Here is a 16,080-nt window from a genome sequence, read left to right as displayed (position 1 = left end):
CACCAGTGGGTGGGACCCTGAGGAAAGGAACATGCAAGCTCAACGGATGCCTTGGTATTATTCCCACAAGCCTGACAGCCATGTATGTATGAGCCAGGCTGGGCATGGTCTACTGTACCCATGACAAGGGAACTAGGGAGCAGCATAGGCTGTACATGGGCACTTCAGAGGAGGCTCCTTCATTCTCAGTATGTGTGGTACATCCATGGCTGCAGAGGCCAAGTGGACCAAACAGCTCCTGCAGGCTTCATCATATGGAGGCTCATGAGGTCAGGCTTGAGCACCAAGTTTTGTGCAGTTTTAGAAGGACCCACACATCACAACAGGCAGTGCAGGATGGACTAGTGGCGAGGGTGTTAGATGGGGATTCTGGAGGTTCTAATCTTAGCTCTGCCACTGACCTGTCATGTGAACACGTGCCAGCAGCTTCACCTCTTTGTGCCCCTCTTCCCCTGATCCTACATCCTTTGCACTGGCTTGTCTATTTAGATGAAAGCTCTTCAAAGAAGGAACTGTCTCTGAGTTTGCACAGCGCCTGGCACAATGGGGTCATACTGCAAATATGTAATAAGTAATTGTTGGCTTAAATAGCCAGGAGCAAAAGAGAACATTTAAGATATGGAAAAATGTATATCACCTAAATGTAATTGAACAAAAAATATTTTATGGTTTCTTTTGATCATTCTGTCTACAGACAAATTTGGATTTGAACTTGTTATTCTGGCACATTCTCTTTCCAAACTTTCTGAAACTTCCCAGATGCTGTGTGTTTTGATACCTGTCACCAGTGAATGCAAACAGATTCTGCCTCGGCATGGGGCTAATCATTTTATTTTAGAATTTAAAGTCTTGTCTATAATCCCCTAAATGTTTCTTCTCCCCTCCCTTTTCAGAAGTATTGCCTTCTACTTCAGCCAGTGCATTTTGAAATCAGCACAGACTATCCGTCTCTATTCTGGCTATCTTACAAAACACAGTTGTAAAGACTAGACTTCCATAACCAACACAGTTAGTCACAAAACACCAGAACACCATTTACATAGCTGAAACATAAGAGAGATTCCGAGGCTTGATTAATTGTGTTCCTAATGACGTAAAACCTGAACCACAATATCTTACAGTGATTCTTCTCATTTTTAACTCTTTCTCCTAAACCACAAGCCAATGACGTCTCAAAGAGCTTTCTTTACATTTTAAGATCAGTTCTTAAAATTCTTTAGCATAGATTATTGCATCTGACCACTTACAACTAGAACTGTGGAGTAGACAACCAATTTATCTCCTTCCCCCTGGCGAGATACAACATAAACACACCTAACAAACTGAGACTAACAACTATCTTCCCCTTTGATCCAAAGGCTGCAGCTTAGCTATTCTATTCTATCTGGATTCTGAAGCTGATGAACCACTAGAAGCTGTGACAAGGATTTGTGTAGCCAGAATGGCTACACAAAACCTTGTCACAGCTCCTAGTGGTTCATTAGCTTCTATTATTCGGAGACTAGCCATGATGGGCTCTGTGGAGTACACATAAATTAAGAGTTATGAAGCTAGAGATCTGGGTCTAAAGCATGGTGCTATCAAAGCCTGGTATCCTGAACCTGGATATTGTTGGAGCCCTGACGATGTGAAACATTTACATTCTCTGGGATGTAAGCTACTCTGCGGAAACACTTGCTAGGAACTGTCTGGCTTCCCAACTGAGAAACAGCTGTATGTAGAGGACTTACTGACTTAAACCCTTGTGGAGCATAGGGTCGTGTACAAGTCTCCTCCACCTTACTCTGTCTCAGGACAAAACTTCTAGCTGACCCCAGGAGTACCCCAGTTGTTGTCCTTCAATCTCAGTAGATCTTCTCCACGATGTCTGAGGTCTTCCTCTTTTGCGTTGTCCTTCCAGGTTCCATTTGAGAGCTTGATGGACTATGCGGTATGATGGTTTTCTGTGAGCGTGGTCTAGCTATCCCCACTTTCTTCTCTTGAATTGAACATCAAGTGGCTCTTATCCTGCTCCATTCCAAAGCTCCTCATTTGTGATCAAGTCTTGCCATTTGATGCAAAGGATTTATCTCAGGCATTTGTTTATGAACACCTGTAGCTTGTGATTTGAAGACTTTTTTCATACTCCAGGTCTTGCATCCATAGAAGAGCACAATCTCCACATTTGTGTTGAAGATCCGCAGTTTCATCTTTGCAGATATTACTTGTGAACTCCATATGGCAAGAAGACTCTTGAATACACCTGATGCTTTCCCGATTATAGCATGGATATCCTTGTCTGTTCCTCTGTCTCTGCCCATAATAGTCCCCAAGTAGTTCATTCCTTGTTGTGGCGAGGTTGATGGTGTGTGTCTCAATGACCCTGAGAGCGATGCCAGCAGGAGCTACAGCTCCTGGAAGGGTCACCCAAACTGGACAGGTCAAAGGGTAGAGACCAGACAAATTTCGATCTTTCTTATGTAGAGGAAAGGAGGTTATATGAGGAACTAAAAAGAGCCTTTATGAGGGTGCCAGGAGCCTGTAACTTGGTGTTAATGATCAAGCCACCACTTCAGTGGGGTGGGGAGAGAAATGAGCTGTGAACTGTGTCTCCATTGTAGAAGAGTCAGCCAGCACAGTGGAATGACTCAGACAATGCAAAACACTCTCCTTACTCCCATTCTCCACTCACACTCCCCATTACAGATTGAGTAAGTTGCTCCCACAACAGTCCAAACCCGCTTCTGATCCAAGAAGCGAGAGCCAAGACAAAGAATTATGTCGGATGGAAAGTGATTGCCAAGGGCCTGATCCAGCTCCTGTTGTAGTCATTACATCTGCTTCAATTGGAGCTGGAATGGGCCCTATGAAAGCAAATAATATAAGTGACCTTATAATTATCTTTTTATGAGATTGATGAAACATTCGGTGATTAATTTAGAATTCAACATGCATTTTCCCAGTAGTCCTGTAAATGTTTAAAGGTTGCAAGATATCATTTGAAGTAAAGAGCAGTTATCATAAAGGAACCTCCATTTCTCATCAGAAAGCAGAAATAAAACTCAGAGCTCATCAGAATGAAAATGAACCACACAGAATATACTGAAGGGCACATCTTGCTTTCCCTAAGCATGGGGAGATTTGCAGTCATCCATTAGAAGAGATGGCATGAGCATTGATTTTACCTGAATGTCACTGATGGCCATCCAGAATGGATCCATAATGCGCATAAGCATTACTATTTTCGATAGCAATGTACCCAATATTGTGTCATTGATCATTACCAATCTGACAGCGTCCAGAATTAGCCTCCAGGGGTATTCAAATTTTAAAAAGTATATTTTGCTGTTTCTTCCTCAGAAAAGCCAAGAATAATCAACCTCATTCGTTTGGTGGGGCCCAAAATGTGCTAAATCATCATTTATTCACAATACAATAGTACCAAGAGGACTCAACAGCACTCTATTTCTGTACCTACAAAGAGTAAGAACCAGTGCCTGTCCAAACAGTCTAAATAGGTAAGATAACACTTTCTTCCTGTGTCAATCATACCTATTTTAAGGGGATGATGGAGGAGTGAGGCAGAAAGAAATTGAGAGAATTGGAAATTGAGCTCAGATGGCCAGGCTCTCAGCTGAAGGTCTTAACCACTAAAATAAAATAGCATAAACCACTTCTCATGTTTCCGCTTCCCAGGTGCCTCTCAATACATATGAGGAAACACAGATGTTCTAACCAGGATGCAACATTGTGGCTACGTCTACACTAGGACACGTCAAAGTAGCCTATTTCGAAGTAAGAACTTCGAAATAGGCTACTTCGACAATTATCGTCAACACGTCCTCCAGGGCTGGCAACTTTGATGTTCAACGTCGAAGTAGCCCCGGAGAACATCGAAAAGAGCCGCCCCGGAAGGAAACGCAGAGCGTCCACACACACAAGCCCCCTTTTTCGAAATAAGGGGCCAGGAAAGCCCGCGGACCGGGTCACAGAGCACACTAGCCCTTCCGGGGCAGCTGCAAGCCGCTCCCTTAAAGGGTCCCTCCCAGACACACTTGGCCTGCACTGTACGAGCAGCCCTGCGTTGGTGATACAAGCCTCGCAGACCTCAAGCCCGCAGACATGGACATCCAGCAGCAGCTGAAAGCCCTACAAGCTGCCTCCCGTGGAGCAGGCGCCCTTCTAGATGCTGCCCAGGCAGCTGCCCAGCAGCTTCTGGAATGGGAGCCCTCCCCAGGAGCACCAGGAGACGTCCCCGACCATCGGGCCCTCCTCCCTCTTCCCCTCCGGGTGCCCCGCCGACTCTGGAGCTACCCCTCCAGCACCGAGTGGTGGGAGCACCTGGTTATGGGGGAATGGAATGATGACCAGTGGCTGTGGAACTTCTGCATGAGCCGGCAGACCTTCATGGAGCTCTCCCAGTGGCTCACCCCCGCACTCAGGCACCACGACACCCGGATGCGGCACACCCACCCCGTCGGGAAGAGGGTCACAATAGCTGTCTGGAAGCTGGCCACTCCAGACAGCTACCGCTCCATGGGACAGCAGTTTGGAGTGGGAAAGGCCACAGTCGGGGCTGTCCTCATGGAGGTAAGGAAGCCTGGGGCTGAACCCCCTGCTGGTGAGGGGGGCCTGGGTGAGCAGGGCCTGGGAAGGGGGCTTGAGGAGGGGGGCCTGGGTGAGGGGGTCACGCTCTGCAAACCCTCACAGGCACCCATGTTCCCTCCCCACAGGTGGTGCATGCACTCAATGCCCTGCTGCTGAAGAGGGTCATCCGAGTTGGGGACCTGGACGCGGCCGTCGAGGGATTTGCCACCATGGGATTCCCCAACTGCTTTGGAGCCCTTGATGGGACCCACATACCTACCCATGCCCCAGACCACAGTGGTGGCCGCTACGTCAACAGGAAGGGCTACCACGCTGTGGTCCTGCAGGCCATGGTCGACAGCCGTGGCCGCTTCCAGGACATCTACGTGGGTTGGCCTGGCTCTACCCACGACGCCCGCATTTTCTGGAATTCAGGACTATGCCGCCGACTGCAGGCAGGGACCTACATCCACACCACCGTACCCCTCTACCTTGCGGGGGATGCGGCATACCCCCTCCAGCCCTGGCTTATGCGGCCTTATACAGGCCACCTCTCTTATAGCCAGAAGCACTACAACACCTGACTCAACCATGCCCGACAAGTGGTCGAGTGAGCCTTCGGGCGCCTGAAAGGCCGCTGGCGTTACCTCCTGACATGCCTAGACCTGGGCCTCCCAAACATCCCCCAGGTTGTGGGGGCCTGCTGCACACTCCACAACCTGGTGGAAAGCAAGGGGGAGGCCATTGTGCAGGGCTGGGCACAGGAGGCCGCAACAACCTACCCCCAGCCAGCCACCACTCCGAGCCACCAGGCCCACCAGGACGGGGTCCGGGTCCGGGAGGCCCTAAGGGAGTACTTTGACCAGGGGGCCCAGTGAGTAACCCCCCGGCCATCCCTGCACCCCGCCCCAGCACCCACACCTCGCCCTCACCAAAAGCACACGGGACACAGGTTTTTGGAAAAATAAAACTATCATTATTTTTACAAGAACAAAAATGTCGCCTCTTTTTGGCATATGAATAATATTAGCAAAAATAAAACAGATTCAATGAAAATAACAACTATATACAACTGGGGGCCATCTCTAAAAACTATTACGGGGGGGTCAACTATAAATAACTATATACAGGGGTGGGGACAACTATGTACATGGGGGAGATGTGGGCATGCCACCTCGGCCCATCATTCTGGGGCGGGGGTGGATGGGTGCGAGCCCTGCCGCGTTCAGCTGGCTGGCTGGTCTCCCTGTCAGCCGGGGAGGAATGGCTGAGGTGGGTCCTCAGCCCTGGGTGGCTCTTGCTCTGAGGAGCTGGTGGGTGGGGCAGCAGGCAGGACAGCGGGCGGGACAGCAGGCAGGACAGCGGGTGGGACATCAGGAGGGACAGCAGCAGGCGGGGCAGCGGGAAGGGCAGCATGGACGACATCGGGGGGAGGAAGACGGGACACCAGCTCTTCAAACGTATTTGCCACCCGGTTGAATGTGGCCATAAATTCCCGCCAGGCCTCCCAGCTCCAGACGGCCTCCTGCTCCTCGAATTGGAGCGTTGCTCCATGAGGTCCGCCTGGTGCCGGAGGGCCGCAGCCACCTCCGGGTCATAGGTGGTGGTGGTGCGGCGGTGTCCTTGGCAGGGGTGGGCCATTACTAGGGCAGGTGGTGACCCCAGGAGGTGGTGCTCCGGTGGTCTGGGAGGGCTGTCGGGAACCACGGATGGTGCATCTGCAGAAATAGGGGGAAAGGGGGAAGGGAGGCCATGAGTACCCAGCCTTGACCCGTGGCCCACCCCCCATCCCCCCAAGGGCCTGTGTCCCCCAGCATCCATCCCCCATTGGTGCGTGCAGTGATCCTGTGGGTGGCCCCCTCCAGTGGTCCGCCCCTCTCCCCTCCCACCAGGGGTGGGGCACGGCACTGTCCATGGGTGGAGGTGCTGCTGGGCACTGGTGGCTGTGGCACCATCCCTGTGCTGTGGATTGCCCTGTGTGGGGCCCCCGGTCAAGTGGTGCCCCCGCCCCATGCTCAGGGGGTCTGTGCCCTGTGGGGTATGTACCTGACGGTGCACTGCCAGGCTCCTGAGATCCCCAGGCAGTGGACACACGGCTGGAGTTGCGGGACGGGACGTCCAGCACCAGCTCCCCCTCCTCACTGGACCACTCAGTGGCTGGGGCGGAGGGTCCCGGCTCTAGCCGTGGGGGGGCAGGGCTGGCCTCTGGACCTGACCCTGTCTCTGAGGCCGGCTGGGGCTTGTCGGCCGTGGTGTCAAGGGTGGCTGCGGGGGGAGGAGGTGCCCCGGGGTCCCAGGATAGCCCTGAGCTCTGGGTAATAGGGGTAAGCTGGGGGGCAGCCCCAGACTGGCTGGCCGAGTCCTGGGCCTGGGTGTAACCCTGCTGCAACTCCTTGACTTTACTCCTGACATGGTCAGGAGTGTGGGCAGGGCGACCCCGGGCAGCCAGCCTCTGTGTTCCGCCGCTTGCTCCCCATGACTTGCAGTACCTCCTCCTCCCCCCAGAGCCCCAGCAGGTCTCGGAGTTCAGGGTCAGTCCAGGAGGGGCCCCACTTCCTATCCCGCCAGCTGGAGGCCTGGGATCCCTGGGATGGCCCAGAGGGTGAGCTCTGGGGGCGCTCGGGTGGCTGGCTGGCCACCATGTTGGTGTCCCTCTGGCTGTGCAGGGACTTCGTGGCAGGGCTGCTGCGCGCACGCTGCCAGCTTCCTGCTACGGGGTTTCCAGGTCCCTGTGGCTTTAAGAGCCGCTGAGTGCAGAGATCATAGAGCCCCGCAGGGGCTGGACAGGGCGTCTCAACCCCTCAGCTGATTGCCGCCATGGAGGACCCCGCTATTTCGAAGTAGCGGGACGCGGATCGTCTACACACACCCTACTTCGATGTTGAACATCGAAGTAAGGAGCTATTCCCATCTTCTGATGGGAATAGCGATTTCGACGTCTCACCGCTTAACTTCGATTTGAACATCGAAATAGCACACGACGCGTGTAGACGCGACGCGTGCTATTTCAACGTTGTGCTGGCTACTTCGAAGTAGCTGGCTAGTGTAGACATAGCCTGTGAGTTAATAAATCAGTAGGGATGGGAGTTGGAGAAAAGACATGGACCATTTTAGTAAATCTACACAGATCTCAGTGATGGCTAGCCCATTACATGGAGTAGCAAGGACACAGGATCAGATCCTCAGGTGGTGAGTCCACATGTCTCTGCTGAAAGCCAAGCCATGTTGATTTTCATCAATTGAGGATCTGGGCCATTTCTTTAAAATGTATATATAAAATGATTGCCAAAACCATATTCTCAGTGTGGGCTAACTTCTAGGAAATAACCTAACAGAAACTGCTCACAAGGTACAGGTCCTTTCTAGTCTGGCACCCTTGGGACCCGACCAGTGCTAAATGTGAGAATTTGCTGATCACAAGAGGTCAATATTGTCTAGCAGCATTACTAACACTTCCACTGCTTACTGGGCTCTTAGAAGACATTTAAGGTAAGTTACAGCTAAATAAAAGTACAGAACACTAAGAGCCAGAACTGGTGGCTGGAAACAAACTTTATGGAACCATGGGAAACTTGGCCACGTCCATGATAAGTGGTCATCCAGCTAACTAAAACTATGCCAGATTACAGAGTTTGTGGGACGAGAGAGTTCTGGATTAGAGAGATTCAGCTTGTATTTAAATGAGGAGAATGGAGCTGCCTTGCAGATCAGCTCAAGGAAGACATGCCATGCATGGAAGAAAACCAGGAGAGGACTACGGGAGGGCCATAATCATGCACCTTATCAGCCGTGTCTACACGTGCACGCTACTTCAAAGTAGCGGCACTAACTTCGAAATAGCGCCCGTCACAGCTACACGTGTTGGGCGCTATTTCGATGTTAACGTCGACGTTAAGCGGCGAGACGTCAAAGCCGCTAACCCCATGAGGGGATAGGAATAGCACCCTACTTCGACGTTCAACGTCGAAGTAGGGACCGTGTAGTCGTTGTGTGTCCCGCAACATCGAAATTGCGGGGTCCTCCATGGCAGCCATCAGCTGAGGGGTTGAGAGACGCTCTCTCTCCAGCCCCTGCGGGGCTCTATGGTCACCATGTGCAGCAGCCCTTAGCCCAGGGCTTCTGGCTGCTGCTGCTGCAGCTGGGGATCCATGCTGCAGGCACAGGGTCTGCAACCAGTTGTTGGCTCTGTGGATCTTGTGTTGTTTAGTGCAACTGTGTCTGGGAGGGGCCCTTTAAGGGACAGGCTTGCTGTTGAGTCTGCCCTGTGAGCCTGTCTGCAGCTGTGCCTGGCACCCTTATTTCGATGTGTGCTACTGTGGCGTGTAGACGTTCCCTCGCAGCGCCTATTTCGATGTGGTGCTGCACAATGTTGATGTTGAACGTCGACGTTGCCAGCCCTGGAGGACGTGTAGACGTTATTTATCGAAATAGCGTATTTCGATGTAGCGTTCACGTGTAGACGTAGCCATAGGCTGTTATAATAGGTGGAGTGGCAAATAAGGCAACAGAATGAGTTTATCACTGAGAAGGCAGGGACAATGGAGCAGGGGCTGTGAAAGAGCTTGCGGTCCATGTGCCTGATCCCAGGTACATTGACAAACTAACAATTCACTCATCATAAATATTCCTGTATGATGCATGCCTGGTGAACCTACAAAGAACTACACTGTTCAGCTGGAAATGTGTAGCTGAAATGTGTTTCAACTAGGCAAGACAGGACAAGCTGATAAACAGGTTTTTCCAGATGTGGTAGCACTCCGGAAGTGTGGTGCCCTCTCTGGCCCTACAAAAATTTTAACTGCAATAATGGGAAGTATCCACATTCCCCCTACTGCTCCTCTGGGTGGCCCTCCCTCAACGCCTTCTCCACATAGCATCAAATGGTTCTGTTTCCAGGCAAAAGAACACCCTAAGTCAGATGTGATCCAAAGACAGTAGGCTCTTCATCTGTATGGCAGATTTCAGGAAAATTATCTCCATGGTAGAAAAAAATAATCACAGCAAGGGAGAAGCCAGCATGGTGTCCACACCAGCAGGGGAAAAGAGTTTTATCTCAGCGTACACTTGGAGAGATGACATTTCAAAGGTTTATTGGAGGCGGGGGTGGGGAGAAACCCTTATTTTATCCTTCAGCTGAGAAGTGGAAGAAAACAAATACTGTGAGCTCTGTCTCAGCTGAGGAGCAAGCCAGTCATGTTGGCAGAATGACTGTGGTGAGAAAAATACTTTTTGAACAAGAAATTGGAATCTCTCAAGCTGAGTTTTAGCCTTAGAAGTGTATTTTTACTTTGTTTGTTTGTAGCTATTTCTTTCCTTATATCTTATGCTTGCTCTCACTTCAGCCTATGAACTTTTGTTAATAAACTTACGTTACTTTTACCATAAACCAGCTTGGTGCTTTGACTGGGGTGGGGAGTTTGTCAACCCCATCACATTACTGAGTTGCTCTGTACTGTCTTTGTAAAAGGACGATAAGGTACTTGTCACAGGGCAGGGCTTTCCCCCAGCTCCAATATACATGCAGCCACCCCTAGTTTCTTGTGAGGAGATTTATTTTTGTAAGAGAAGCAAATCTATCCATGGCCCATTTTTGTCTCCAGAGATGGTGGTTTGCAGTGGCAGTGAGAATTTATGGGCAGTGTTTGAGTCTGCAGTTTCTCTCATGGCTTATCCGTCCAATCCTGGATTTGCACAGTCGATTGCATAACTGCATGTCAGTCTTTTTCTGAATTCTTGAGTCTGATAGTTTTTCCTTCTAAGACGAAGTTCTTTTGTGTGGCTTTCACATATACTGTCGTAAGGGAAGGAGAAGAGCATAGCCTTGTTTGCCTTCAGGACTTCAGCTGGGATTCTGTCCTTTCCTGGCGCTTTTCATTGGAGGGAGCATTAAGTGCTTGAGAAAGTTCCTTCTCTGTAGGCTCTGCATCTAGCTCAGACATTTCTGGAAGAGTTGGGGTGAGGTCGTCAAGTTCAGGTTGTATTGTACGCTCGTGGGAATAAAGAGTTGAGTAGTGTTCCACCCATCTGGACATCTGCAGCTTTTTGCCTGTGATCACCCTTTCTTTCAAGTGTCACCTCCTTCTCTCCACCCCAGAAGCCTCTAGGAGGTTCCCAGTCTGACCATCTCTGCTGCCTCTCTGGGACAGCAGCCTCAGGGATGTCTCCCTGAACATCTAGTCCCTTACTCTAGGAGATACTTCACTGTGACCTCTCCTCCCTGGTTTGTCCCAATCAATTCCTCATCTATCAGCCCACAAGCATAAGTCCAGGTGCAGCCCAGCCCCCTTTGTGGACTCACCTGCTCTGGTCCAGGAAAGCTGGGCTTACTCTAGCCACTGGGACCTAATTACCCTGTGACAGTGCTGAGGGGTTGTGCACTAGAGCGAAAGACTTTCTTTCAGGCCAGGGAGGGTGTTGCTGTCACCCTGCATGGAGTAGCCAGGTGGGTGGAAGCCACTCTGAAGCTGTTGTGCTGACGACAGTCTACTGGTATCAGGGCTCCGATCCAAATCAGCACAGCACAGAGACACCTCTGGTTATAGAGGAGGCAGTGAGGAAACCGCCTCATGATATGGGATGAACCCTTGGATGTCACAGTGCCCAAACCCATCACATATCTTACCCAAAAGCTTCCCTTTTGTGCTACAGCATTTCTAATGCCAGGCTGTGTATGTAGGTGAGGAACTCTGTCATGGGGCAAGTGTGTCCCATCACCCTTTTGGGGCAGGATATAGGTCATTATGGCCCCACAGATGAGTCCACCTGACCACCCTCTTCCTCAGGGCCATGTAGCCCAATGGCCAGTGTCAGAATGGCTGCATGCTTTTTTTCTTTTCTCGTGCCTATCCCACAACTTCTTGTCCATTCATCCAAAAATGCGCTTCTCTTTTCCTAAACACCATTGCCTGGTTTTAGAGAAAATCACCTCCCACCAAACAATTGTAGCATCAGTGTGGGGGAACTTACCTCTCCCTCATGCCAAACTGATCATATGAATTCTAAAATTAAGCACAAGCCACTTTTTAAAATCTCCACTGAGTGGTTGTGCAACATGGCTGAGTCAACTCTTTTGCTGGAAACTGATTTTTTTCCCCATTTCCCCACTTTCTGTGATTTTTAGCTGTGCAACTGTAACACACAGGCAAGTGTATGCATGTTATAGATTGTCTTCTGTGGCTAACCACAGAGGATTCGGGTTGCTACAGCCCACGCCTATTGTCAGAGCTGCCTCCCCACTCTGACGCTTCTAGTGCAGAAAGTTGGGGGCCCACAAGAGATCTTAAAAATATCTTGCCTTTAAAGTCTCTGCTTAAAATGCTCCCCAAGGTCACAGATTCACTGACCCTGGGGGTAGTTGCTGCCACCACCCATTTGAGAAAAATTCCCTTTAGCCCAGGAAGACACACTTGAGATGTGTGGGGTAAACCCCACACTCTTAATTTTCCCTAAGGAGAGCTTAGAAACAAAGGACTGTAAGAGGATAGCTGATAAGGCATAAATATACACAGACCCTTCTCTAGGGCTCAGGATTCAAATCATTTTCTTAAAAAAATAATTTATTCACAATATGAGAGAAAACACTGAAAACATTCTGATTTCAGCACAGAGAATTAGTTCCATGGGATTCAGCTTAAAAGTTAGAGTACAGGGGAAAGAAATCAAATCATAGAGAACCTGAGGAAGTCCCACCAAATCCAGAAATAATCATTACCTGATTAAAAACAACAAGAAGTCCTGTGGCACCTTACAGACTTATGGATATTTTGGAGCATAAACTTCCATGGGCAAAGACCCACTTCATCAGATGCATGAGTGGGGTATTCCAGCGGCAGGTTTAAAGAGGGAGTCTCAGTCAAGGGGAGGGCCAGAGTTGACAAGGCTTGTTCAGTCACAGAGGATGTGGCCCATTATCAGTAGTTAATGCGGCACTGTGAACATCAAGAAAGGAGAAATCAGGTCAGTTCAGTCAGGAAGATGTGGGCCATTATCAGTAACTAACATGGAGGTGTGAACATCAAAAGCAGAGAAACTGCTTTTGTAATTGGTCAACCACTCCCAGTCTCTGTTCAATCCTTGGTTGATGGTGTCAAATTTGCAAATGAATTGCAGCTCTGCAGTTTCTCTTTGGAGTTTGTTTATGAAGTTTTTTTGTTGTAGGACTGCTACTTTTAAATCTGTTACTGAATGTCCAGGGAGATCAAAGTGTTCTCCTACAGGTTTTTGTATGTCACCATTCCTGATGTCAAATTTATGTCTGTTTATTCTTTTAGATAGAGACTGTCCAGTTTGGCCAATGTAAATTGCAGTGGGGCATTGTATAACTTGATAGCGTCTAACTAAGTATTTCCTTTCTACTTAACATATTTATGGCTGATTATGAGATGGCCGGTATACTTATTGGATTCATTCCAGCTGCTCAGGACTAACCATCTCCCTCTGTTCTTCTCTGTAGCCACACAGACAAAGACCCCTCAGACTGCAGTTGTCCTCAGTTAATAAGAGTTTCTTTTCCTCCCATTGGCTTACTTGACTGAGCCACTGCAGAGAGCTGCCTCTGTAAGGATTAACCCTATAGACTGTGGGCTCTTCACCAAAGCTGTAACAGTTCATATCTTTTAGGTCCAGCAGTTTTGGTTTACATTCTTAATGTGTCAGCTAAGATGGCTGCCATCCACTCACCACTGTCTGAATAAAGACTGAGAACACATAGCCATCCAGCAGCAGGGCCGGTGGAGGGGGGCGGTGGGAAACCACTTAACAGATGACAGAAACTTTACTCGAACCTATAGTACGGAAGAGGAATTTCCCCAGTTGAAGCAGCAAAGAAATTTTGGTTAAAACATAAAATTGCACCTATTTGCCAGGACACCAGAGCTAGCACTTGTGTTGCAAAGAGCCATAGGACTGTTAAACAATCAAGAGGACATGGTTAGTCCAGCCTGATAGCCTCTCTAAAGTGCACAGAAGCAGGCACGGCACCGTACAGTACTAGGGAAGTCCTTATATCAATGTAAAGTTTTAGCAAGAGCGAAACTCCTGTGTTACAGATAGTACATCTGATGCCTAGATACTGTGGTGACTGGTAACTACAAATAACATTTATCATTTACATATAAATGTCACCCTATTGAAGCTTTACAGAGTAAGGAGCTCTCCGCTCCCATCTTTTGGTGAACAGGGAGCTATAGACCTCCGTATAGCTTCATTTGCATAAGCTGTTTACCCAGAATCCTTCAGTGATATTGTGAGAGCCAAATGCAGGGCCAGTTGGACAGTGGTCTGGAACTTAGGAAGGTTCCTACCTTGGGGTAAGGAGTTATTGTCTGCTCATGGCTCCTGTAGGTTATATCATGTCTTCCGTCCGGCAGATCTTGTGCTCCTGAGAGGATCTTATGGTGAGAAACAATGCAGGCTAAGGACGGTGCTTTGGGAGATGACGCCATGGGTGATGTGAGGAGGGGACGTATGGGATTACATGCTCCTGCCCCAGTTCACTGCTTAGCTTGTAGTAACCAGGCTCAAAGTAACTCTGCTGAAGGCCTGGGTGGAGGAGGGCAGCATGGGAGCAGACAGCTTCAGCAGGTGGATCAGCTTTGCAAGGGATCCTTGGCAGCATGCAACATGAAGAAGGCTCTTGGCTGAAGCCGCAGAGCTGGATGAATGCTGGTGAGGTCCTTCCTATCTAGCCACTAAATAAAGCTGAAGCACCTACCGTTGGGTTAGGTGGTGAAGCCTCAGGACAGAACCAAGAAGCACAGCTTGAGGGCCTAGAAGGAAGCCTGCTGGAATTCACATCAGGATGCTATGACTACCTGGCTCACTCACACCAAGTTATTGGGGTGGAGGGAGTCTGAGGTGCAGAACTGACACGGAGGAGCAACATTTGCCTCTTTGACGTTCGCATGGATGGTAGGAGAAATGGAGTTAACAGCTTTACTACCAAAGACACCGGAGGAAGTGTTTTACTTATCTTTCAAATAGATATATTGGTGCTGCATTTTCCCAAGATGATACTGTGTTCTGTTTTCCTCTAATAAGTCTTCCTTGTCTCAGACAGCCACTCAGTGCTTGTGAGTGGGGAAGTATTGCATGCTAGAGGTACCTAGGAAAGATATTTTTGTGAGGGGGGATCAAACCACTGGTGTTCCTGGGTTGCAAAACCTATTTAATCCAGCCTGCTTAATTGTGGCTGACAAGATGCGGCTAAAGGGTTACACAGAAATGCTTCTATTTCTTTAGTCGTCTACTAAAATAACCCCAAAATACAAACAAGAAATTAGATCCTTCCTTGATTTTATTCTGCTGCATTCTCTAGTAAAATATCTAGTCGCTCCCAGAGACTTGCTTCCTTCTAGCAACAGGCCAACCTCCAATGACAATAAAATTTCTCTAGTCTGAAAAAATATTATTAAGCAGGCACTGCCTAATAGTGTGATAAAAATGAGTTAAAACCTGTTTCAGTGTTAAGTGCTTTCTAAGCACAACTCAGAAGGAAACCTGTCGACTCCACAGTTAATTTTAGTGAAGGCAAATACATACATTACTTCTTTAGAGAGAAAAAATAACGGATGCTTTATATTGACAGACTTTTGTATATGAAAATCCTCTTTCATATTTGAAGGCGTTTATTTGTGTGCCATTGTATCAAGAGCTGCGACATCAGCTATGCATGGAAAATGGGAGCATTTGGTATCCAAATCGTTGAAATACGTTGAAAGCATTCTGGCAGGGTGGTGGTGATGCTGTGATTAAGATTTAAGAGGCGTTTTCATCCTAAGACCCTGATTTGGGGCACTTGCAGTTTTCTGATCTAAACGCCCTTGGAACTAAAATTCCTCATTCCTCTGCCCCCCCTCCACAGCCTCCCCAGCTACATTTTCTGACATGTCCATCTAATATGCAGGCAGATGCTCTTTTCTTGGTTACCTATTTGGTGACTTTGTTATATTACACTATTAAATTACCAGAAATTCTCTAGGGCTAACCAGATTTGATAGAGGGCCATAGAAGAGGTACTGTGTTTGTGCCACGGCATATAGATGACTTTCCCAGGTGGCAGAAAGGAATTGCTGCCCTCTATTCAGGGCCATCCCTCTCTGGCATTAGTATCTGTGCTCAGTTAGCTCTGCCTCTGTTAGCTGGAAAGAACTGTCAGTGGTTTTCAGGCAGGGGTGCATGTATCCCTAGGCTGTGTTCCCCATAAATGTTTCCACCCGGGGCGGAATAAAATGTATGTACACCAAGGTGTGTGTGCATGTGCTTTACCTCCAGAAGCACATACTGACCACTGTGGATGGCTGTGGAGCTCTGCTAATCAGCTGGGAGGCATCCGAATCTCTCCTGGGTGACTTACAGGGAACACTGCCCTAAAGGCATGCAGAGCTCTTCTGGGGGACACTCAGATCATTCTGATCAGTCACAGAGAGGTCGCCGTGTTAGTCTGTAGTCCAACAAAACAAAGCAGTGGAAAGTAGCACTTTAAAGACTGACAAAATGATTTATTCAGGGATGAAC

The sequence above is a fragment of the Carettochelys insculpta genome, chromosome 3 (genome assembly GCF_033958435.1).
Source record: "Carettochelys insculpta isolate YL-2023 chromosome 3, ASM3395843v1, whole genome shotgun sequence".
NCBI lineage: Eukaryota > Metazoa > Chordata > Testudines > Carettochelyidae > Carettochelys > Carettochelys insculpta.
This window is presented reverse-complemented; position numbering follows the sequence as displayed.